The 25,401-nt window shown below is 44.6% G+C and overlaps 1 protein-coding gene across 6 annotated transcripts in view; it reads left to right on the top strand.

Moving 5' to 3' along the window:
* The first annotated feature begins 8,057 nt into the window (after positions 1-8,057).
* Positions 8,058-25,401, top strand: part of LOC147466117 (uncharacterized) — a 46,502-nt gene continuing 29,158 nt past the window's right edge. Inside the window, exons 1-3 of one of the 6 annotated variants that reach the window (XM_086524017.1) lie at positions 8,058-8,208; positions 8,494-8,613; positions 8,889-8,930. The gene's annotated coding sequence lies outside the window, so the exon portion shown is untranslated. Of the gene's footprint in view, positions 8,209-8,493; positions 8,614-8,888; positions 8,978-9,644; positions 9,806-25,401 lie in introns of those variants that run through there. The other 5 variants (XM_086524033.1, XM_086524025.1, XM_086524043.1 and 2 more) reach the window with 5 other exon arrangements.

Raw genomic sequence — 25,401 nt, 5'->3', positions numbered from 1 at the left:
TCTATCTCCTGATCGGTTGTGTTCAACACTATGCGGTCATCCTTGTGTGTATTTTCAGGCTTTTGTGCACTGGGAGTCTTTTCAGCTACCCGTGAAACGATAGTCTCTTTCTGAATTGGGTTTTCCGTTCCACAATTCATTGTTTCTTTTGGTGGTTCTAATAAGGCTTGTGCAGTTTCGATCATTCTCTGGCACATTTCAAGTCTCTGCTTTTCCAATTCCGCGTTTGGGTATGTCATCCACCTCTGTTCTTGTGTTTGGTTGTTCTTTAACCTAGCTTTGTAAGCTCTCATCAGTGCGTCCAATGGTTCGTGTACTTTGTCAACTAGCACTGATCCCCCTGAGCTTAAGCTCGTTGTTTCTTTGATACTCTTTTGTTTCGTTCTTTCCGGGCTCATCTCTCGTTTCCCGTTTTGACTCTCAAGTTTTTCTAATCTATCTTTAGTTCGCTTTAGTTCCTCAGCTAGAATAGCGTCTTCACGTTCTTTTCTCAACTTCATGCGTGCTTTTCTAGCTTTCCATGTGTTTCTCTGACTCCGCGGTCCTTGACTAACCATTTCAGTCGCTAACTTTCCATTCTCAGGTTATCTAGTGGTTTTCTTAGTTTGAGCTCTAGTAACAACTTGCGTTGGTATCAGAGTTTCATTTTCAGACCCACTACTGGTAGGAATAGTTTCTAGCATATTCAATGTCGTCTTTTGCACTTTGTTTGGATTCTTTGAACAATCCTCAATGAAGTGAGTAACCCCACACTCAGTGCAATAAGCGTTAATTCTAATGATTTCCGTATGTGGACAAACATTCATCAGATGGTCACCTCCACACTTGTAACAGGGTCCTAGTGCTGGTCTTGGTCCCACTTGATTCGTCCTTTGTGGATAGGATGGTCTTTGTCCTGTTAACCCTCCATGAGCTATGAACATCAATGTTCTTGCGTCCAAATTGTATCTCTCTTCATCAGAAGCACTTGTAACTGTTGGTGTTCCAACATTCCCAATCATGCCCCATGGTTTTGGTTGTTTGGGTTCTTCTGGTGGGTAATACACAATTGGAGACATGTGTGCACCAGATTCTTCATAATAGGCTTGAACAGGCACTAAGGCTTGTTCTTCCTGATTCTCTAAGGTTGGTGCATATCTAATGCCCACTGGTCTTGCTCCTCGTAAAGGTGGTTGTTGTCCCAATACCGGTTGCGGTCTTTCTATCCCCATAGGTCCTGGTACATTTCCCGTTGGGTATCGAGGTACTGGATGTACCTGAGGTGGTGCTAATTGAGCAGGAGGTGCATACTGACGCTCCCTTACATACCCTTTGTTGTAATAGCACTCCTCTGTTGGGTGGTTTGTCCATTTTTGTTCAATAGCACACCATTTCAGTGTTTTTGGCAATGGTTTTTGGTATGGTGCCATCCTTTTTAGAGCATCTTCTATCATTTGCTCTACATTTGGCATGGTTGTTGTTTGAACATTCTTTTTAGTGGTAGTCTCGCTCGCTACAGAGGAAGAGCTACTGGATGCAAAATCTGTATCCGCTGACACCTCTCCATAAACCGTACAGTTATCCACTAAGTACAATGCTTCTCTCGTCACTTGCTCGAAATTTGTACAAGCTTTCAAGTGCAAGTCCTTCTTGAGAGTGTCGTTCCTCAGTCCCTCAATAAAGAGAACAGATAGTCTGTCATCTTGTGGTCGTTCACGTACTGGACATCTCTCAATGTATTGTTTGAAGCGAAGTGAAGCTTCCTTCGCTTTTTCGTGTTCTCTCTGTTTAAAAGCATATATTTGTGAGACCGTATTGTGCTTAATCCCTCGTTTTGAGAATTCCTCAGCAAACTCTCTTAGCAAATGGTCAATGTCATGGAATCCCCCTCTGTTCAGCGGTTGAAACCATGTCAATGCCGTACCTTCTAGAGTAAGACCAAATCCCTCGTATTGTGTATGGAACTCTGTTATCTGCTCATCTCTTAAGACTTGCTTAAAGAGTGACACATGGGCATACGGATCTCCTGAACCACCATACTTCTTTGGCATACACTTGGCTACTTGAGATGGTCTCATGCGTCTATGGTCGGCTATCAATCTCATTGCTCGTGTGTCCCGGCTAAAGCCTTCTCTAGCATCATGGACTTCATGGGTTACCCTTGTCGGTTCCCCTGCCCTGAATCTACTACTAGGAGGTAAATGTGATGGTTCCGCTTCGAACCTTGGACCTGGAGTGGTGTATGTGTGGATTGGAACTGCACTACATCGAGTCGTATCCATTGACTCTCTGGAATGTAATGATCCCATTGGTCCAAGCTTCGAGTACGGAGGTTGGCTGAAAGAGTCAGCAACCTGAGTTCTTTGTCCTCCTGTTGTCATTGGGTTTTGCCCTCCATTTGTTGGTGCTGGTTTTTGTGAGCTAGAAGTAACATAATACTGATGTAGTGGTCCCCCAAAGTATGTATATCCTTCTAATTATTTCTTGCCCATTGTTGAGTATTGCCTCCCATACTAGTTGTAAGCGGCAATTTTCACTTCCGATCCCTCTGTGTAGGTAAAGACATAAAGTCTTTTTCGGTCTGTCAACTCTCCAGTGTAGGGTTCTTCACATCTATAATAGAGATCCTGCTCCCCATTATTATATTTGTATAGCCCCACATAGATGTTATCAGTGTTGATCCTTGTAGTTTCATTCTCTCTTCTTAACCTCGCATCAGGGAAGTTCATTATTGGTGCTTTCTCCTCGAGTTCTTCATCTACTTTGGCTTTGGTGCCCATCAATCCCCACTTGTCCACAATGTTAGGGTTTAGGACTACCAAGTACATGGTACCCTCGTCATCTAAATATCTATCTCCGCTATAGCTCACAGGCACTAAGTCCTTGAACTCACTAGGTCTATCTTCTATCTTCACACAATAGCGGTCCATTCCATCCTTGTAGATCTTGGCACCTTGCTCATTGTCGTACTGATATTTTATGAGCAATAGCTTCATTGTGGCGGAAGGGTTTGATGATCCTGCTGCCATATTTTCTCTGTTGTTCAGGTTCAAGTGTTCCAAGTGTTCGGTGAAAATCTCGTAAGATCTCTCCGAAGAAGTATCAGAAACACTTCCTTCAAAGATCGGCTCTATTGGTTGCACCCAACTTTGGTTTACACTTCCCTCGGTTGATATGACACTTGCTTGTTCTCCTTGTCTTGGTTGGTTATTCTGGAGATTCCTGCCCGATCTCAAATTCATCAATTCCCCTAAAGGACTTTAACTTTTCCGTCTCGGCAATTTGTTTTCCCAAGTTTTTGTGGTCAGAATTGATCCAAACTGATTGATACTTGGTCAATTGTTTAATCTTGTCAGTTGGACAACTTCTGTTTCATCAAGTGAGAATTTTGTTGCAGTTATGCTGAAAAAGACATTATACGCGTATGATGTCTTTTTTCACAGATTTAGACTATTTTGGTTATGCTTACTCTCAGTAGCCCCCTTATGCTCTGTCCACTCACAAAATTTAGTTTGAACTCTGTTTGAGCAAGTTATGGCTAATTTAGGCTTTTCTTGGCAATTTTCCGCTTTTGACTTGTTTTTTGGGTCAATTGTGATCCAAATGGGATGAAACTTGAAATATAACCTCTAGACAGCTATTACAATGGATCTGTGTTGACAAAGTATCAAAATATGTCCAAAATTAGGTAAAAGACATCATACGCGTATGATGTCTTTTTCATCAATTTGGGTCAAAACTTGATATTTATGCTTCCTACAGTGCCTGTAACAATCTTGTCAGGTCAGATATCAAAAATAAGCAGTGGATGTGCCAAAAGACATTATACGCGTATGATGTCTTTTGTCCCAGATTTTGACTATTCTTGGTTTTAAGCCTTCTCCAATGTTTACAATTGAGTTTCAAGTGTTTTTGTCAGGTTTGAATGTAAAAACAAGATCTGAATCCAAAATTTCCTATTCTTTGCGTTTCTTGGACTCCGACTTGTCTTTTTGGGTTTCTTTGAGTGGTAATGCTCTTGTTTTAAGTTGAAATTAGGGTATAACCCCCCTTTCGAACACTCTGGTAAAATCAAAATTTCTGTTTTGGTCTCTGTTTGGTCATTTAGACATCATACGCGTATGATGTCTAAAGTTGCAGATTTCCAGTTTTTTGGCACAGAATCCTTCCTAAAGCTTTCTCAAGTGCTCAGCAACTCCCAGATACACATAAAATTTCTCTGACTTTTATTTATTGCAAGTTTCACTACTAACTCGACGGTTTAGTGATCTAACAGGCAATCAACCATATCAAGCAAATACTCCAATGATTACTAGCTCTAGATCAGGATCAAATGAAGTCCTACCTAAGCTATTCCTAATCATAAAATGGGTTTGGTAATTGTGATTTTAAAGAGATCCACTGCCACTCACGGACTAGCCAATTCTTCTTCTATCAACAACTACTCAACACCAACAAAACAACAAACAAATCTGAGCTAAACTAAAAATACTGTCAACACGGAAGACCCAGGAATACCCCACTTCCTAGTATCTCTCGAGATCTTCGAAGTCCACCACTCCTAGATCTTTTCTAACTAAAGTATACAAAGTAGTTTATACGACTCACCTCGTAGGATTAGTCTAAGGTCACCTACTTAGGGCTCTCGTCCCCGGCAACGGCGCCAAATGTTAAGGCGGTTACGCCGCTAGCGGAAGCTAAATAGCAAGAACTCAACCAACAACAGAATTTGTCAGACGAGGACGAAGCTTGACCCGCAGGCGCATGGAAACAACTAGGTGGGTGTCAAATCACCTCATCGACCTTCTAATGACAATCACTACTAAGGAAATCAAATCTAAGTTCTAAAATACGCAAGTAACTGAAATCCGTACTACGAACGAATGCTATACGAAACAGGATCTAGAATCATTGAATCGATCTCAAACTCAAGGGGAAGTCTATACACTAGGTAAGAACAACACCCTAAAGACTTAAACTGCAAAATCAACCTATAACCACTCCGTGCGGTAAACGCGTATGAAGACAGGCCGAAAAATACAAGTGACTGAAACTTGACCCCGATGGTACTAATGTGTAGCTCTACTCGTTGTGGTTCTATAGATATGCTGCACGCTCTATTCCGACACACGAGTTGGAAGAAAACTCACACTGAAGCTCGTAGGAACTTACCACACATAGAAGCCGATAGCGCGCACTCTTGGTATCAGTGCGTAGCTCTCGCCGTTGCTAACACAATGGCGGTGTCGCTTCTCCAATGGCGGCTCCGTAGCTCGCGTAGCAAGTAGATAAGACTCTCTCTCTCTCTCTCTCAGACACAGTCACGGCGCTCAAAAACTCACCTTTGATTAATAAAACTGAATCTCCTTAGGTTTCAAAAACTTTGGCTTATATACCTCAGCCTTGGAGGTGAGAACATCTCTAACTAATTACATCAGCAAGTGAAATTACTTCGGAATTACAAGCTGGAAACTCAATTGAGTCCCGTTACTTAATGAATGGCTCAAATCAAAATTAATGTCGGAAAGACATTTATTACAATCAATGGTTACAAAATGATGAGTGTGAGCAAAAATGTGGGTGTGATCCTCTGCTGGCTCAACAGTGTTGGCGAGCTATAGTGCCGATATCTGAAGGTGGGATGTGCTTGGCCACCTGGAGGGGAGCAACAGAGAAACGGGGAGGGCGAACCCTAGTAGGAAACACGAGAGAGAGAGAGAGAGAGAGAGAGAGAGAGAGAGAGAGAGAGAGCAGCGTGCTGCTCCCGTGCCTTGCCTCGTGCACCTGCTGGCTTCCTACTCTGTCACCTCTCACCACAATTGCCTTTCCTTATCCCTACACACAGGTCGCAGGTTGCTGCAACCTTCTCCCCCTTCCTGTATTGGCAACAGATAGCGCATGCAAGCAATACACACACAAAGGCAGCTGCCTACTTGGCAGAAAAAGAGAGACACACAGGGGGGTTGCCTCTTCTCCAGAGAGAGAGTTGCATCCCTTGCATAACAACTGATAGAGAGAGTGGGAGAGGAGATGAGAATCCCCAAGATGAGACAGTGGGAGAGTAGATTAGGAAGAAACCCGTCTGCCGCTCTTAGGAAGTCGGTTACGTGAGACGCTCTACATCGAGAGAGATAGATAGATAGATAGATTCAATTATCGTCCTCGGAGGTCAGATATGACCCATGGGACCAAAATCAAAACATTACAAACTGCTTCTTCTAAGTGAGAGCAATCGATACATATCAGTTAGGGACTGAGGGTCCATCAAAAGAAAAAGAAAAGCCTAAGGGGATTCCTATGGTGTAAGGACCGGTTTAGGAGTTCGAAACTCCTGGATGATGGCCTTCCCCCCGCGGTATACTGCCCACTTGCCTTTGGCTCGTGCTTCACACACTTTTTTCAGCTCTTTACTTTTGTGCTTGACTTGTGTCGGGGTGAGTTCTTCGGCGATCCAAAACCCAGTGTCTCGAAGGAGACTTGATTGCTGGAGCAGTCGGAGCCGCTCCTCTTTGTCTTTGAACTCAAGAATAGCATGTCCACTAGGTGTGCGCTTGGTGTTGAACTTGTTGACGATACATTCTACTGCGTTGTAGTCAACATGGACTGGTGTAAGAGTTTCGTTGAGGAGATCAATTAACTTGCAGAAATCTTGATGGCACTCATCCCAAGCTTGGGGCAACCCTCCGATACGAAGCTTGAGGGCATTCTCTTCTTGAAGCTGATGTTCCTGCATTTCTGTTTTCACACAGGTTTCCACTTTGGCGAGTGCAGTCGTGTGAACTTGAGTGACTTTTTCTTCGACTTCCTTCACCTTGTCTGTTGTGAGGCCGATCATGGAGTCAAATCGTGCCTCGAGCGTGCTAAGGCGCGCTTTGAGGTCGCGGTTTTCATCCATGACCATGTCGAGGGCAGCTTGTAATTGTGCGATGCGATCTGTTTTGCTCGGAGCCGCAAGGACATCGGCAAAACTACCTGGTACTCTTCCCGATGGTTTGGGGCTGTTGGTCGTCATCTTCTCCTTGGCTGGAGTTTTTGGTAGGAACATATTCTTCGAGTCCCAAAGTCTAACTTTGAGATCTCAGTCAGATTGACAGGCCGAACAGTTGGGTGAGGTTAGCTTGGGCTTGGATTGGGTGGGTATGCGGGTATGCTGCTGGCAAAGTGTTTCTGATGTGAGCCGAGCCCGAGGTCGTAGTAGGTCTCAAATGGGCTTCACAGGCCGAGGTCGAGGCATAGCCAAGGCCGCCGGAGTAGAGCTTCGCAGGGCAGAGCAAAGCCGAGGCCGTAGCAGCTCGAATGGGGTTCCCCTGCCGTAGCAGAGCTCAAACGGGCTTCACAGGGCCAGGGCGTAGCAGGGCTTCACGGGCCGACCACAGAGCTCAAATGGGCTTCACAGGCCGACCACATGGTTGTCGCAAGGCCACACAGGACCACGCAGGGCAGGGCCTCGCAAGGTCTTATGGGCTGATACGCTGCAGAAGCAGAGCTTTGTCTGGCACTGCAAAAGCCGAAACAGGTTCGCAAGGCCGTATAGGGCTGTCGCAAGGCCGCACAGGATCACACAGGGCAAGGCCTCGCAAGGCCTTATGAGATTTTGTCTGGAGAAATGCTGCAGAAGCCGCGCTCTGTCTGGAGTAACATTGGAGAAGCCGAAACAGTCGATTTTGAAAGGGGGGGGCTAAGCTGGGGGCTTAACGCCTCCCCCAGGGCAGCCCTTTCGCCCAAGGGGGGGCTAGGGAAGACGAACGAAGGTCTTGCCCTGTGCTAGGTTTACGCGAGAGAGAGAGAGAGAGAGAGAGAGAGAGAGAGAGAGAGAGAGAGAGAGAGAGAGAGAGAGAGAGAGAGCTTGGTTTGCCTCTCTCTAGAGAAAAGCTTCGTGAGAGACGGAGAGTGTCCACCTACCCAAAATCTCATCGTGGATTGTTCCACACCCTCTCTGCCCGCCACCTCAACCTCATGCTTTTCCATCTTTTGGACCAACCACGGAATCTTCTCCACATTCCATTTAATTCGTTATTTCTCAAAATTGACAACACGGTTAATACAATTTCCTACGTCTTACTGACTACTCTCCGTTTACATTATGGAAAGGAATTTGATTCGAATAAAAACTCATAAGGCAATCATAAAGTAAGACGTGATTCTTTGAATCGTTGAACAAGGACACTTTCGCCGAACGAGGTACCTGGCTATGGCGGTCGAAGGTTCTGCGTGACCCGCCCCCCAGAGGTATGCTTGTCTGTGATTCACCCATAGCATCTCGTCTCGGCGCTTCCTGGTTTATTTGCGTTAAGCCTTAGACAGATGCGCACAGTTTTTCATAGTTCTAGACTGTCGGCTTGTTTTTATGAGAAGACAAGCTTTTCCTATTCGAAGTGAAAAAGCTTTTGAGAAAAGGAGAATTTCTGTCATGTTTGGGTAGATAGTTACCTAGAAACCTTGCATTACTTCGCAAATTGTCAAAAAACAGTTTTTGGTCTTAGAGTTACTGATAGCAGAACATTTTGTGACCAGGTGCTATTGTTTAGGTATCGTCCATGCTTGATTTTGGCTGTGTTGGCATTAGTTTACCAGCGGGGAAGCTCTCACTTGGAAAGACACATTATTTATGTGACAAACTGTAAGATTACATTGGTGAGTCAGTCAGTGATGTGACGATTGATGCCAAGTGATCTAGATTTAACAAATTTCACAATTCTGGTTTTAAGAGCTTGCTCCTGATGCAATCACTCTGGTTGAAGATCTTTTTAAACATGTTCAATATATTAGTCATGCTAATTTCATTGTAGAGTGGTTCTCAATGACCTTTTGTTAGCTTTGCATCATTGTTGTATTTGACTTGTTGGTTAAAAATGGTGATATGTCACACAGAAGTGAGTTCTCATAGGCTTTGTTTGCATGTTGTACAGGATCGGTAGGTGTTGAAGGGTGAAAGAGGTAGCGTGTGCATGGTAGGTTTCAACTTTAGCTTAAAGCATCTTTGGTGTTGCTTACTGAGGTACAAAGATGTCATTGTTTGTTTGATGTCGATCTTTGATGTTGGTTGCCTAGTTACATATTGTCCCGGCTTGAAATATGGATTTGATAGGCATAGCATACACATCGTAGATGCACTCCTTTGTAGTCCATGGGGAAGGTCTTACTGTCATATAGACGGCCCTCTTACAATGACCATAAATGTAGAATCATAATGTAGACATGCAATACTTTTGCTTTTGGTGCACATATTTTGTGTTGTGATGAAAAGATGCGAAATGACATTTGAAGAGCATTGGTGTTCAACGATTTCATTTTGAAATGCTTCTTTGGCTGCCCTCTTCAGTCCAACTGTGCGAAGAGCCTCTGGTGGTGCTTTTAAAAAGCCTAAAGTAACTATGGGAATGGCCTTTTAATTGAACAAACATATTACTTGATGTGTTGGAAAACACACAGGAGGCTTGGGACAACGTGAAGCTGTATGTTAGGTGCTGCACGGGTAGGGTGTTGGAATGCAGAGGAAGGTAGATCTCAAGGTTGCTGGTAGTGTGCTGTATACATACTAGAGGCGGGTGGGAACGAGGTCTGGTAGTTGCTAGTGTCACGATTGTGAATATGTTACATTATTACATCTAGTCTTAGTTGCAGATACGAGAAGTGACATGCCAAGGAGGATCCCTGCGCTTGGATGGTCACGACTCTTCACTCTAGAGACATGCCTCTTCGCAAGAGTCACACTCCTTCGACGACTGGTCACACCCCTTCACCCAATGGTTGATCATCATTAAGATCTTTCAAAAAGATCGGATTTCATCAAGTGGGACGGACGCCCCTTTCAGTTTTACATCAGGTACAATCTCTTTGCCCTTCTCATTCTTTAAGATGGCTTTCCTAAATCGACCACAACATTGTTCTTGGGAACCGAGGGATTTCTCCGAGGACGTCACACCCTTCCAAAGGCATGATATAAAAGTCAATCTCTGCTAGTGGTCCATTTCCTCGTAATTCCAAGTCAAGCCGCCAATTCGGTTGAAATGAAGTTGGCCTTGGCTTTTCCATCAAAGAAGATAAGGGCTTCCTGGTTTGGCACTTTGCCCCATGCTTTGCAAAGTTCGATACTTTTGTCCATCTAATTAGGGTCGGTCCTCACAAAGTCTGGTACTAGTCCGACTTTCGTCTTTCCTTTTCTACCGCGCTCTTCGGCTGCTTTGGAATTCCCTGGCTTGTCTTCTGGTTCTTCTTTTCAAGAATTCTGTCCTCTCTTTCTGCGAGTATAGGTTCCGCTTTTCTGAACTTGTCTGTTTTTTCAGCTTTCCTTTTGATCGGAGAGGAGAATTAATGGCCTCTAAATCTCATCAATCGGGTAATTCTTCAAGTGTTTCGCAAATCTTGGGTCTTTGGAGTACTTGATCCATGTGTCAACCTGCAGTTGACGTTTGTACTCCGCTTTGACAAATTTTTCCGCCATGAATTTGTCCAAATCTTCATTCTTTTCTACAATTCCTGAGCCTTTCTTTGCCTACCCATTGATAGCTGTTAACTATGTCAGATTCGCGAGAACCCATGTGTAATCTGGGGTTCTGTATGGCTTATGCCTTGTAAGAGAGAGCAATGAAGATGAGAGCGTGCCGGATGTGCGATGAAGTAAGGGTGGGAGTGCCTAATAAGTTCGGGGTGAGGTCAGGAAGATTCTTTCATATACTGTTAAAATCTCGATTGTTCTATCGTGTTCTCCTCGAGAATTTGTGTGTGCTACAAATTCCAGAAGGGATCGGATCCTTCATATTAGAAAAATCTTTTTGAGTTCTAATACCATACCATTGTAACAGGCTTGGACACTTTAAGCGAGAAATCAATAGCAACACATAAACAGAAACTTCAAAATCACTGGACTTTAATATATATATATATATATATATATATATATATATATATATAGAGAGAGAGAGAGAGAGAGAGAGAGAGAGAGAGAGAGAGAGAGTCAGTAGAGACGGCTCGGCGTAGTTCCATGCCTAGAGGGCCACAAAGTCTGGAGCCCCTTTCTGTACGTGTTTATCATTATCATTGCAGTACAACTCCGGAGGGACCTCTGCTCTTTTATTCTTACAAGGGTTGCCTCAAAAGCAATCACATGAAAAGCTACAAGTTCCAAAAGCATCTGGTCCAAAAAACTGGTGCCAAAAACCAGTTCTTAAACTTGACTAAATACCGACGTATCAACTTACCTTTCACTTTTCTTTCTTTGTGGGCCATGATCTATTCTTGAAAGAGAATCTTCTCTGTTTCTTTCACCGTAGGTTGCTACTCTGTCTACTGGCACCTCAACTCTGAAGGGTCTCAGTAGACTGGCCGAGGGGCCTAAACCCTAAGAAGAACAAGTAACAGAGTTAGTTGATACTTTCTCTTGTGAAGCTAACCTCATTGCAGATTTGATAAATCACGACGAACCGATCTTGGCTTTCGAATCGTCCTGTGGAGGTCCAAAGAACCCCCACAGGACGATTCGATCCTTCAGGAAGAACCGATCTTGGCTCTCGAGCCTAGGTCCATAGAACCCTTACAAGAAGTATTGTATGTTCGCATGATTGATACGCATGCATTGTTCGAGTGTTTCATTCGTGATCGTTTCCTGTATTTTAGTCAACGTCTTTATGTGATCCCTTTTCCTAGGCATGACATATTGTACGTCGAGCACGTTTCACTCATGAAAGAGCACGGATGTATGCGGATTTTTCATTAAAAGCTGAAAAGTATGCATGTAAGGAAGTCACATTCCATGTCTCTTCCTAGGCATGACACAGTCGTAGAAAGAGCACATGAAAATATGAGCACCAAGCATGGGCATTTCCGTTGTGAATTGCCAAAGTTGATTGCTTTAGATCAAAAGAGAAAGATTCGATCTCATTGTTTGCATATGTTTGGTGAACGGTTTATCACTCCGTCTCTATGTTCATCTACATTGCATACACAGTCTTTAGAGAAGACAAGATTTTTTCCAGTCACTTTACACGGAATAGGTATGTTTATGTTTTTGTGTTGGAAGTGGTTTCAGGAATTTTCAGCCATGGAGATTCTTAAAGAAGAAAGAATCGTGACTCTAGACAAAGTTGAAGCATTGAAGGAGCCACAGAAGACTTTGTGTCGCTTTCGGCGCGGCCCAAAGAAGCAAGCGTTGCAGACCTTTATGAAGTCAAGTACCGCACGACCCACTCATCAGAGTGGGCCGGCGAAGAGTCGCTTCCAAGATTCTGGATGCGATTGGCGATCCCCCTCGACGCCATACAGTTCGGTACCAGTACCTCACTTCGAAAAGGAGGGGATGTCACGTGACATATCCAACCCTATGTATCCGTGGACAAGTTATAGCACGACAAGGGTTCAGTTAGTCCAGTCAGTCTAGATTAGCAAGTGATCTGGCACTTTTGTGAGTGTGTTCGCAGACCGTGCATGTCGAGACGCTTAGTGTAGATGCATATCCTCCGGTTGCACACAACATGATCATAAGCATTCCCATTAGAATCCATCAGAATCCTTTAGGGAAATTTTCCAGTGCATTTAGTCTATTTTCCCTATTTTTGACATTTTTCATTTATTATTTTTAAGTGACTTTTGTTGGAAAGTAGGTAGGGCAAATTGAGTAAGTTTGTATATAAGCAAACCAGAGTTAGCACTAAATGGTAGAAGAGGCAACAGGAGCCAAGCTCAACAGGCAACTTCTCAATAGGACCCTTGGTGGATTTCCACCAAGCAAGAAGACCATCGCCATCAGATCCCTTCCACTATCGTTTTTGGAAACTGCACTAGCTTGGTGTTTTGCATCAACACACCATCGCCAGCAAGTCCCTCTACATAGTGTTTTTGCACCAGCATCATCGCCAACAGACAAGCTAGCGTTTTTGACATCAGCAGCCCTAGCGTTTTTTTGAAGAACTTCAGCCTTTGCAGATTCAGCAATGCAGCGATTTGCAGAAGTAAAGACCAGCAGATTCAGCCCATAAAGAAGTAGCAGATTCCGACCGAGAAGACCATCAGTTTTCAGCCTAAAGACACCTCAGTTTTCAGCCCTAAACCTGCAGATTTTCAGCGTCAAAGGCCCACAAAAACTGTCCCCAAATCAACGTTATTGGACTAATCGCAGATTTCAGCCCATAGCGTTTTTGGACAGCAGTAGGAAGATTGCAGATTTCAGCCCTTAGGTCGACTTCGTCATCCCGTCGTCATCGTCGACTTAGCCTAGACTTGCATCAGTTTCATGCATCACCATTGTACCAGATTGTGCAATCAATAAGTAGACCACTCTCGCCGACGAGAGTGGGGCTTTCGGAGGAGGGTTTTACATCTCTGGTGTCGTATCTCTCTTCTCTCTCTATCTCTCAGTCTCATACACTTGCACGCACAGTGTCCATTCACTTTGGTTGTGATCATAGCACTCTCTCATTAAGAACGGAAGGCTCTACCTTCCATAAGAACAAAAGGAACCTTGAGCATAGTTCGGAGCACTCATCTTGAGCAAAGCGCAAACAATCATTCCGTTGCACCTTACATGTTTGGTGAACGGTTTGTCACTCCGTCTATTGGTTCATCTACATTGCATGCACAGTCTTTGAGGAAGACACGATTTTTTCCACTCACTTTACATGGAATGGGTATGTTTATGGTTTTGTGTTGGAAATGGTTTCAGGAATTTTCAGCCATGGAGATTCTTGAAGAAGAAAGAAGCACGACTCTAGACGAAGTTGAAGCATTGAAGGAGCCACAGTGTCGCTTTCGGCGCGGCCCAAAGAAGCAAGCGCTGCAGACCTTTATGAAGTTCAAGTACCGCACGATCCACACATCAGAGTGGGCCGGCGAAGAGTCACTTCCAGGATTTCGAATGCTATTGGCGATCTCCCTCGACGCCATACAGTTCGGTACCAGTACCTCACTTTGAAAAGGAGGGGATGTCACGTGACACATCCAACCCTATGTGTCCGTGGACAAGCTACAATATGATCAGGGTTCAGTTTAGTCTAGTCAGTCTAGATTTAGAAGTGATCTAGCACTTTTGTGAGTCTATTCGTAGACCGTGCATGTCGAGTCACTTAGTGTAGATGCATATCCTCTGGTTGCACACATCATGATCATAAGCATTCCCATCAGAATCCATCAGAATCCTTCAGGGGAATTTTCCAGTGCATTTAGCCTATTTTACCTATTTTTGACATTTTTCACTTATATTATTTTTAAGTGACTTTTGTTGGAAAGTAGGTAGGGCAAATTGAGTAAGTTTGTATATAAGCAAATCTAGACTAGCACTAATTGGCAGAAGAGGCAACAGGAGCCAAGCTAAGCAGGCAACCTCTCAACAAGACCCTTGGTGGATTTCCTCCAAGCAAGAAGACCATCGCCATCAGACCCTTGTCCCTAGCGTTTTTCTCATCAGCAGATCCTCGCCAGAAGCAAGCTTAGACATAGCGTTTTTGCATCAGCATCCTCGCCAGCAAAACCCAACAAGCCAGCGTTTTTGAAGACCTTCATCAGCGTCTTTTGGAAACACTTCAGCCTAGCGTTTTTGGATCCCAGCATATGCAGATTTGCAGCGTTTTTCAGCCACAGCAATGCAGAGATTTGCAGCAGTAGAAGACTTTCAAGTTCAGCCATAAGAAGTAGCAGATTCAGCCCGGAAAGACCATCAGTTTTCAGCCTAAAGACACCTCAGTTTTCAGCCCTAAACATACAGATTTTCAGCGACAAAGACCCACAGAAAACAGCCCCCAAATCAGCGTTTTGGTTTGTAGCAAATTTCAGCCCATAGCGTTTTTGGACAGCAATAGAAAGGTTGCAGATTTCAGCCCTTAGGTCGACTTCGTCATCACCGTCGTCATTGTCGACATAGCCTAGACTTGCATCAATCTCATGCATCACCATTGTACCAGATTGTGCAATCATAAGTAGACCACTCTCGCTGACGAGAGTGATTTCAGCCCTTAGGTCGACTTCGTCATCACCGTCGTCATTGTCGACATAGCCTAGACTTGCATCAATCTCATGCATCACCATTGTACCAGATTGTGCAATCATAAGTAGACCACTCTCGCTGACGAGAGTGGGGCCTTCGGAGGAGGGTTTTACAACGTCTTTGGTGTCGTATCTCTCTTCTCTCTCTATCTCTCAGCCTCATTCACTTGCACACACAGTGTCCATTCACTTTGTTTGTGATCATAGCATTCTCTCATTAAGAACGGAAGGCTCTCCCTTCCATAAGAACAAAAAGGAACTAGGCTGAATCAGCCCCTTCTCTAATAACTCCTCAACTTGGTCCATAATCTCTTTCTGCTGCGCCGCACTAACCCTGTAGGGAGGTCTATTCGGTGGGCTACACCCTACCACCAAATCTATCCGATGGTCCTCAGGTCTCTCAGGCGGCAATTGCGACGGTAATGAATCAGAAAAGCAGTCACTAAACTTTTGCAAAAATGCTGACCTTTTTTTATCTAACACAGATAAATTTGACTGATCACTATCTGAGACATCACGTGCAAAAATCAAGTATATAGAAAGATGATTCTTTATTACAGCAGTGATAGCAGAAGCACATACAATAGGGACCGACTCTCCTATATCCAAGATGTGAGTTTTGCCCCTATGCTGTACAGTGATCTTTTTGTTGTAGGCATCCAAGACTCCATGCACTCAGAACATCCCCAGGATCCCCAACAAGGCATCACATCCTTCCAGCGGCATGATGTAGAACTCTTCTGTGTCCACATATGACTGGATATGTAGACGCACCTTTCCAATAATGGGAGTAACACACCCTGAGTGGCCATGTCACGTGACACATCCAACCCTATGTGTCCGTGGACAAGCTACAGCATGATCAGGGTTCAGTCAGTCCAGTCAGTCTAGATTAGAAGTGATCTGGCACTTTTGTGAGTCTATTCGTAGACCATGCATGCCCAGTCACTTAGTGTAGATGCATATCCTCTGGTTGCACACAACATGATCATTAGTATTCCCTTCAGAATCCATCAGGGGAATTTTCCAGTGCATTTAGTCTATTTTCACTATTTTTGGTATTTTCCACTTATTAATTTTAAGTGACTTTCCAACAAAAGTAGGTAGGGCAATTTTGCTAAGTTAATATATAAGCAAACCCAAGTTAGCACTTTCTAGCAGAAGAGGCAGCAGGAGCACATGCTCAACAGGCACCTTCTCAGCAGAACCCGAGCAGGACCCCTAGCGTTTTGGATTCCATCAGCATCCCCATCTAGCCCTTGGCGATTTCAGCCCATATCCTTGCCAACAATCCCCCAAGCCTGGCGTTTGCAGTTGCACCATCGCCAGCATGTCAAAACAGCCAACGTTTTCACTAACACCAGCAGTCAAGCCAACGTTTTTGGTATTCAGCCTTTGGCAGTAGAAGACAGCCAGCGTTTTTGGTTTGTTGCCAATCTGTAGCAGATCAGTCCAGTGTTTTCATTTTCTGCCTGTTTTGAAGCAAATGCAGCAGCGTTTTCAGCCTTCAGATCGGTAGCAGATTCAGCCCCATAAGCATGCAGAAGACCCCCATTTTCAGCCCTTGAAAACGCAGCCAAAACAGTCATTTTCAGCCACCGAAACAGCCCCGAAATTCAGCAGAAAGAAGACCACAGATTTCAGCCCTAAAGTCGTCGTCGTCACCGGCATAGTCCCAGGTTGCATCAGTCCATTGCATTGTCATTGTACCACTTTGTGCAATCAATAAGTAGACCACTCTCGCCGACGAGAGTGGGGCCTTTGGAGGAGGGTTTTACAACGTCTCTGGTGTCGTATCTCTCTTCTCTATCTCTCAGTCTCATACACTTGCACGCACATTGTCCATTCACTTTGTTAGTGATCATAGCACTTTCCATTAAGAACGGAAGGCTCTCCCTTCCATAAGAACTAAAAGGAACCTTGAGCATAGTTCGGAGCACTCATCTTGAGCAAAGCGCAAACAATCCTTCCGCTGCACCTAACATTGGTATCAGAGCTTTGGCAGTGTTCTGTATCACTCAAGGAAAGAACCACAAAATTTTTTTGCTTGTTGAGGTCGCACGAACCCAAGTTCGCTTGGGCGTGTCGATTCCTAATCGTGTTTTGTTGAAGAGTGACAGGAATCCCAAGAAAGAAGGACTGGTCCAGCCTCCCCTTTTGTCTCTTTTCACTGATTGAGAGTAGACTGTACACTCAGCGGCTGGCCAATCGACGTGAGGTGGGAAAAAGCAACCTTGGTGTGAGCGCAAGGCCGCCAAGGGGTGCGCCCGCGGAAAAGAGTAGAACTCGGGTGAAGAGAAGATCCTTCTCAAACGCGATTTGCAAGCGAAAGAAAACCTCAAGAACCTCAAGATCCTCAAGAACCCAAGAACCAAGACCCTCAAGAACCCAAGTTCCTCGTGAACTTAAGAACCAAAGATCATAGTGCATGGTCGTCACCCGAAGCGGAATGGATACTTCACATACAGGTGATGAGCATGAGAGAGGCGGCGAAGATTTTTCCCCACCAGGAGACTTTTTCGACCCTCCCCCTTCGCCATCTACGCCTCGAGTTGTACTAACTCCTATGGAGATGATGGTCAAGTCGATGTTGGACATGATGGCACAACAACAAGAAACGAATCGAGTTGCGTTGGCACAACTCGCAAGCAAAGCAAAACAACAAGAAGCTAAGGACCGTGAGCAAGCAGCTAAGGACCGCGAGCGCGACGAAAGAAACGCAAGATTTGCCGCACAACAAGAAGACAATTGCCTTGCTTTAGAACGCAAATGCAACGCACGAAAAGAAAGAAAAAAACTAAGAAAAGAGGAAGCGGCAGCACGAAGCGCGGCCTTGGAGACCGAGCGTAAAGCTCAAAGAGAACTACGAACTCAAGAATTGGTTCGACAGGTACTTGCCTCGAAGACCGAACCACCCAAAGATCGTGGGAGTTCATCAAGTGGCGCAAGCCACGATACGGATTCCAACAACCTGGTCACAGAGAAGTTGACTTTCAGTAAGTATGGCGGTAAGATGGATGCTACGGTTATTCATTCTTGGTTGCATCAATTTAATGCTTATTTTGCGACAACTAAGAAGACAGGAAATAGCAAAGTTTTGACGGCAGCTATGTACCTTTGGTGATGCCATCAATTGGTACCACGCATGGCAAGAGGCACAACTAGCCGTGTACCTAGAGGAAGCCGACGGATTCACGCCCCTTTCCTTCAATTGGGCGGATTTCCAAGACAAGCTCAAGGCGCGGTTTATGCCACCTCAATACCTCGCACGATTGAAAGACGATTGGCGCTCTCTCAAGAAAAATGGTATGCCAGTCATGTCTTTTTCTAATTGTGTTTTGCAGCTAGGCACTCAATTACGAAAATCGGATGATGAGCGCAAAGAGGCTTTTCTCTTTGGATTGGACGAGTATATCAAGTACGATGTCGAGGTACTCGATCCAATCGATCTCAACAAGGCGGTAGCGATTGCTCTCGCACAGGAGATGAAGCACAACAAGGGAAAGCCTAAGGAGAACACGACTTCCACAAGTACCTCGCAGACTTCACAGAACCCTCAGAACGGTAAGAACGATAAGAATGATAACTCTTCTAACCAATCTTCCAACAGTCTCTCAGCAAAGCATTCTTCCAATGAATCTAAGGGTAAGGCTAACACAATTGCTAAACCTAAGCTTACTATCACAAACGGGAGCGCACACGAATAATCAACAAGATGAAAATAAATAATCTTTCAACTAAACAAAGTTGAGGGAGAAGTTCGACACAGTATTTGGGACCAGAAGATGGGCTGCCCCCTTAAAGAGAATCCTTTATTAGGGAGAATCTTTTTACAAGCACAAGAATCGGAGAAAACCCCTCCGTTCTAAATCTCTGACTCAATGGTCGTTCCTTCCCGTAAGGGAAATCCGAGAGACGAGCTATCAATCCTTTTTCCGCCTGTACTCGGAGTTGAGACTCCACAGACAATTTCCGAATTCCGTTCCCGGAATTCCCAAGCATAGGCCGAAGCCTTCTCGCTTCTCCTTCGCGATGAAGTACCTACAAACACACACAAACACGCGACAACAATTCGTATGGCGAATCCACAATAGATACATGTCGCTCTTGCACGGGAAAAGCGACTTCCGTGCTTCGTGGTCTCGCGATCTCTTGCGGTAGAGTCTTCTCTTGCTGACGTTGGTAACCTTCTTTCAGTGAGGGCATGTGGTGCTTTTATAGCTCCTTGGCCACAACACGAATAGCTGCTCGCGTAGAGATCACGGCCGTTTTTTTTTTTTTCTTTTGCGTTGCTTTACTCGAAATAGGGAGAGAGAATTCGCTGGCTGGTTTTGTTGCTTTATTTTCCAATTGGCTGCCCACTTATTAAGTGGGCGGCCGGCATATTTTAAAATTGGTCTGAACCTGCTTAAAAACTCAATAAAACCTTATAAGTTAAAAACAATGCCTTTCACAACATTTTCCAGGCGTCCCTGGATGCAACCACATTCACGAATGCAATGCAAACATAGATTCCTCGCGGGAAAGCGTCTGCTCTTCCCGGAAAGCTCGTTAAAATATTCCGCTTTTTAAGAAAAGCTTCTCAGAACCCATCTTTATTCTTGTGCTTGCGTCTTTACGCGTATTCCTCTTTCCAGTTCGGGTTTCCTGCCAGACCCACGAGATATTCCCTTTCCGATGCTCCCGTCACCCCATCACGTTACGCATCAGGAATATTCGTTTCCCGGTCTCTCCCACCGAACTAACGGTAAAACCCCTTCGCGATGCTTAATGTCACCCATCATATGACGCATCAGAGTTTTCCGTTCCTGATGGCTTTTAATAATTCAAGTAGATCTACAGTTCCTAACCTTACGGTTTAAGTGGACATCTTTAATATCCTAATTTCAATAAAAAGAAATTACTCGAGAAAATAAGAAAATAAGAAAATAGTCCATTTAGCAACATCCCTCTGGCTTCTAAACAGTTGTCCTCAACTGTAGTGCTTGTACATATCCTTCCAGAATCTCGGGATAGAGTGCTAATTCCTGCTCGGTCATCCACTGAGCATCTAGAGTAGAATAATTCTTAAACTTTACCAAATACTTCCGTGTAATCTTCCCGGACTTAAGTGGCCGCTCTTGATGATGAATGATTTATTCCGATTGGAGTATTTCTTCCGTTTCCTCAACCTCAGGAGGTTCCTCAGCAATAGGCTGACTTGGAGGCGGTCCCACATATGGTCGGAGTAAACTAACATGGAAAGCATTGTGGATCTTCCAATTAGATGGTAAGTCTAATCGGAACGTCACATCGTTCACTTGGTCAATTATCTTAAACGGCCCATAATAGCGATTGGAAAGTTTTACCACTTTCCCTTTATGAGTCGCTTGTTTCTTTAGTCTTGCCTTCTCAAACTTGAGTAAGACTAATTGACCGACTGTTAAGTCCAGATTCCTTCTGTGCTTGTCCGCAGCTTTCTTATGTTTTTCCTGAGAGTGCAAAATTGCTCTCTTAACTTGCCCGTAGGCCGTGTCCAAATCCCGGACAAACTCATCTGTTGCAAAAATCTTATCCTTAGTGACAAGGATCGGTGGAAGCAAAGGCTTACCATAGCGAATCTCAAAAGGTGCTTTCCCCGTAGACGAATGTACGGTATTGTTATACGCGTACTCAACAAAGGGCAAATACTTCTCCCAGTCAGACTGTCTTTCTGACACATAAGATTTCAGCATATCCAATACTGTGGAATTAGCGATCTCACTCTGCCCATCCGTTTGAGGATGCTATGCAGAAGAAAAATTCAACTTTGTGCCAAGGTTATCAAACAAGGCACGCCAAAAGTTGCCTGTCATGCGAGGATCTCGATCACTCACACTAGACTTGGGCAGCCCATGATGCTTAAAGATCTGTGCTAGAAAAATTCTAGCCATATGGTCTGCTTTGATTGTTTTCTTAACTGGAATAAAGTGAGCTTGCTTGCTAAATCTGTCCATGATAGTCCAGATCGCATCATTTCCAGTTTGAGTGATCCATAATAAAATCCATGGCAATACTTTCCCAGGGTTGATCAGGCACATGTAAAGGTTGGAGTAACCCAGGCGTCTTATGCCGATCATACTTTACTTTTTGGCAAACCAAGCATTCCCTGACATATTGATCAATGTCTGCTTTAAGGCTTGGCCAAAAGAAATATCTTTCCAATGCTAAGGTCGTAGGGAGAATTCCCCGATGACCTGCATATGGTGAAGCATGTGCTTCTTCCATTATTTTCTTTCTCAATGGTTCTGCCACGCAAATTGCTTGGTGGTGATAGAGGTAACCATCTCGAATAGAATAGGGATATTCATCCTCTCCGTTCTGTAATTTATTCCAAGTGGAGGAGAAGTCTGGGTCATTCGGATATAACTCTGGAAGTGATTCCAATTCTTGGTGATACACAGAAGTAACTGCGTTCACCCTAGGCCGTCTAGACAATGCGTCTGCAGCAACATTCTTACTCCCAGCCGTATGGAGGATCTGGAAGTGAAATATGGACAAAAAGTTGGCCCATCTCATTTGCTTCTCAGATAATTTCCGTTGCGTAAGAAAATACCGCAAACTCTGGTGATCGTTTTTGATCACAAAATCCGCTCCTAGAAGATAATGCTTCCAAGTAGACAAGGCGTGGATCACAGCCATAAGTTCCTTCTCGTAGATCGAGGCATGCAATTCTGCATCCTTAAGTCGTCTACTTTCATAAGCCACTGCATGGGCTTCTTGGTTAAGCACTGCACCGATGCAATCACCTGAAGCATCGCAATGAACGTCGAATGGTTTCCTTTAGTCTGGTACTTTCAAAATAGGTCCATGGCTTAATAGGTACTTTAGCCTACCAAAGGCACCTTGTTGTCTCGATCCCCACCTGAAAGGGATCTTTTTCCTTGTTAGGTCATGAAGTGGTCCTGCTACTTGAGCAAAGCCTCGGATAAACGTCCGATAGTAAGAACACAATCCCAGAAAACTTCGTACATCATGTACCGTAGTGGGAGTTGGCCAATCTTGCACGACTTGGATCTTTGCGGGATCCATTTTCTCTTGGTTGTGTGAGACTATATGGCCGAGATAGTGTATCTCAGTGAGGAAGAACTCACTCTTCTTTGCTTTCACATGCAACTCATGCTTTCGCAATTCTTGAAACACTATATCCAAGTGCTTCTGATGTTCCTCCTCGGTCTTTGAAAAGACGAGTATGTCATCAAAGAACACTCCTGTGAAAGCTCGGTGTGGGCTGAAAATTCGGTCCATCATTCGATTGAATGTGGCAGGAGCATTGGTCAAGCCAAACGGCATAACCAAAAAGTCATAAAGTCCAAAAGTTGTGCGAAAGGCAGTCTTATGGACATCTTCAGGGGCTATGCGTATCTGATGATACCCGCTTTTTAAGTCGATGCGACTAAAGATGCTTGCTCCCTGCAGCTTATCGAGAATATCATCAATCCGGGGTATTGGAAAGCGATTGTTGATAGTGATGTTGTTTAGAGATTGATAATCTATGCACATTCGAAACGTGCCGTCTTTCGTCTGCTTCAGTAGAACTGGAAAGTAGTAAGGCGAAGTACTTGGTTGTACTCGACCTTTTTCTAGAAGCTCGTTGACTTGCTTCAAAATTTCCTCTTGCTGAGCAAGACTAACCCGATAAGGGGGTAGGTTTGGGGGAGAGCTACCTGGTACAAGATCAATGCGATGATCTTCCGGATGTTCTGGAGGTAGCTTGTCTGGTAGAGTATCGGTGAAACAATCTTTATACTTTTCAAGAAATTGAAAACGTCTAATTTCCAAACTAGAGAGCAAACCCTCATTAGTTTTATCTCTTTCACGTGCGAAAATCAAGTAAGCAAAAACGCACTTCTTTATTTCCTTCTTAATGGAGATATGGTTTACAATAGGGAATAGCCAATCCCCTGCATCAGCAAAAAATTTAATTTTCTTGCTCTCATGCTCAAAAGCGAGGGTCTTTTCTACATAATCTGGGACCGGTTGCATATGGTAATGCCATCATGGCATACCCAAGATGATATCACATCCCTCGATAGGTGCCATCAAAAAGCATTCGCGGTCCTTGTATTCACCAATCCGGAGATTGAGTTGTCCTTGCACGGAAGTTGCATTGGTGGTCAACCCCTCAAATGCCGATCCGGAAGTGACTGGAGTTCCAAGCTGAGCCAGTGTAAGGCCCAAACGTTCTGCAGTTTCCAGTGAGATGAAGTTGTCCGTCGATCCAGGGTCGTAGAGGATCAACACCCGCTGGTTATTCACAGATCCCCAACCTTTAAGGAGTTGGCGCTTCCCCTTTCTCGGTTTCTGTATTCCCTTGCACATCAGGAATGGAATTCAAGCTCGGTGGAGCGGGTTCCTTCTTCGATTGTTCCCTCTTCGAAGATGCTTGTTCCTGCCGTTGCTGCCGAACAGGGCAGTCGGGCTTCCTATGCCCTTTTTCACCACAGTAGAAGCACCTTCCTTGCTCTTTGAAGGTTTGTACTTGGTTTGGTGTGAGATATTTAAGCCGTTTTCCAGTACCCTCTGGCTTCTTAGGCTCATCTGGATCCTCTGGGGAACGCTTTTTGCCTTGGTTGCCATGGTCATCATAGACCGCTCTTTGCCTTGCACGGTATGTGCTATGTTCCATCCGTCTGGGGGTACCAGTGGAATGTAAATCCTCGGCAATGATTGCCGACTCCATCATCCGCTGAAGGGTGTCATGTGGATACACCTTCATGCTCTTCCGAAGCGGTGGTTGAAGAGCTGCTTCAAACTTTCGCATCTTTTCTTCGTCGGAAATCTTCATAAAAGGCGTAACTTTTAGAAGAACCGACCAAAACTTGTCAACATAAGCCGTGACTTTCTCTTGTTCCTTTTGGGCGAGCCAGTCCCATTCCTTCCGAATGTCCTTCTCGAAATCCGGTGGAAGAAATTTTTCATAGAATTCAGCTTTGAATTGAGTCCAGGTTCTGGCTTGAGTACCTTCCAGAATCTTGGCTAGCCACCAGTTGCTTGCAGTCTCCTTGAGATGCATCCCAACATGACGCAACTTGGATTTTTTTGTGAAGTTTCCGTTGGCAAAAGCAACTTCAAACTGCCTGATGAAAGACAGTGCCTTGGAGATATCTCTCCGTCCTGTGTAGTTATCAAACTTCACATCCTTGTCACCGGATTTGAAAATCCGCATCTTGCGGTGACGTCTGCGGTTATCCCTCTTGAACTGGGGCTTCTCTTTAGTAGCATGTAGGGAAGTAGTAGGAGTTTTCTTCTTGGGAGAAGATTTAGATACTGTATGAGAAGTAGATGTAGTAGTATAATCAGGAGAGTATGATGGAGAAGAGATAGAGATATCCTTGCTTTCATTAAGCACAGAGAGTTCTTTTTCCTGGTCCTTGCTCTTAGAAGGCCGTTTGTTCTGATCCGGGGATCCCTTGTGTGTTTCGGCACCTTTTTCCGCACCATCCACCTGTTGGTTGCTTCCATTAATAGGATTTTCCTGATGCCCATCGGCATCCGTTCCTTGTGGCTTCTTGATTCCGTCCAAAGCCTTTTGGACAGCCGGCAACGAAATGAGTTGTTGCAATTCCGCGAGTTGGGCTCGCACTTGCTGAAGTTCGTCTTCAACAGTTCTTCCGTGGCTTGTCATGGTTCTTCCCGTTCCTTCCCGGAATCGTCCTTCTTTGCAGAGAAAGAGAGGAATCCGAGCTCTGATACCACTGTCACAAACGGGAGCGCACACGAATAATCAACAAGATGAAAATAAATAATCTTTCAACTAAACAAAGTTGAGGGAGAAGTTCGACACAGTATTTGGGACCAGAAGATGGGCTGCCCCCTTAAAGAGAATCCTTTATTAGGGAGAATCTTTTTACAAGCACAAGAATCGGAGAAAACCCCTCCGTTCTAAATCTCTGACTCAATGGTCGTTCCTTCACGTAAGGGAAATCCGAGAGACGAGCTCTCAATCCTTTTTCCGCCTGTACTCGGAGTCGAGACTCCACAGACAATTTCCGAATTCCGTTCCCGGAATTCCCAAGCATAGGCCGAAGCCTTCTCGCTTCTCCTTCGCGATGAAGTACCTGCAAACACACACAAACACACGACAACAATTCGTATGGCGAATCCACAATAGATACCTGTCGCTCTTGCACGGGAAAAGCGACTTCCGTGCTTCGTGGTCTCGCGATCTCTTGCGGTAGAGTCTTCTCTTGCTGACGTTGGTAACCTTCTTTCAGTGAGGGCATGTGGTGCTTTTATAGCTCCTTGGCCACGACACGAATAGTTGCTCGCGAAGAGATATCGGCTGTGTTTTTTTTTTGTTTTTTTTGTTTTTTGCGCTGCTTTACCCGAAATAGGGAGAGAGAATTCGCTGGCTGGTTTTGTTGCTTTATTTTCTAAGTGGCTGCCCACTTATTAAGTGGGCGGCTCGCATATTTTAAAATTGGTATG

The sequence above is a fragment of the Adiantum capillus-veneris genome, chromosome 1 (assembly GCF_014529385.1).
Source record: "Adiantum capillus-veneris isolate H3 chromosome 1, ASM1452938v2, whole genome shotgun sequence".
NCBI classification, from domain to species: domain Eukaryota; kingdom Viridiplantae; phylum Streptophyta; class Polypodiopsida; order Polypodiales; family Pteridaceae; genus Adiantum; species Adiantum capillus-veneris.
Note: the sequence above shows the minus strand (reverse complement) of the source record. Positions and strands in the feature narration are given on the sequence as shown.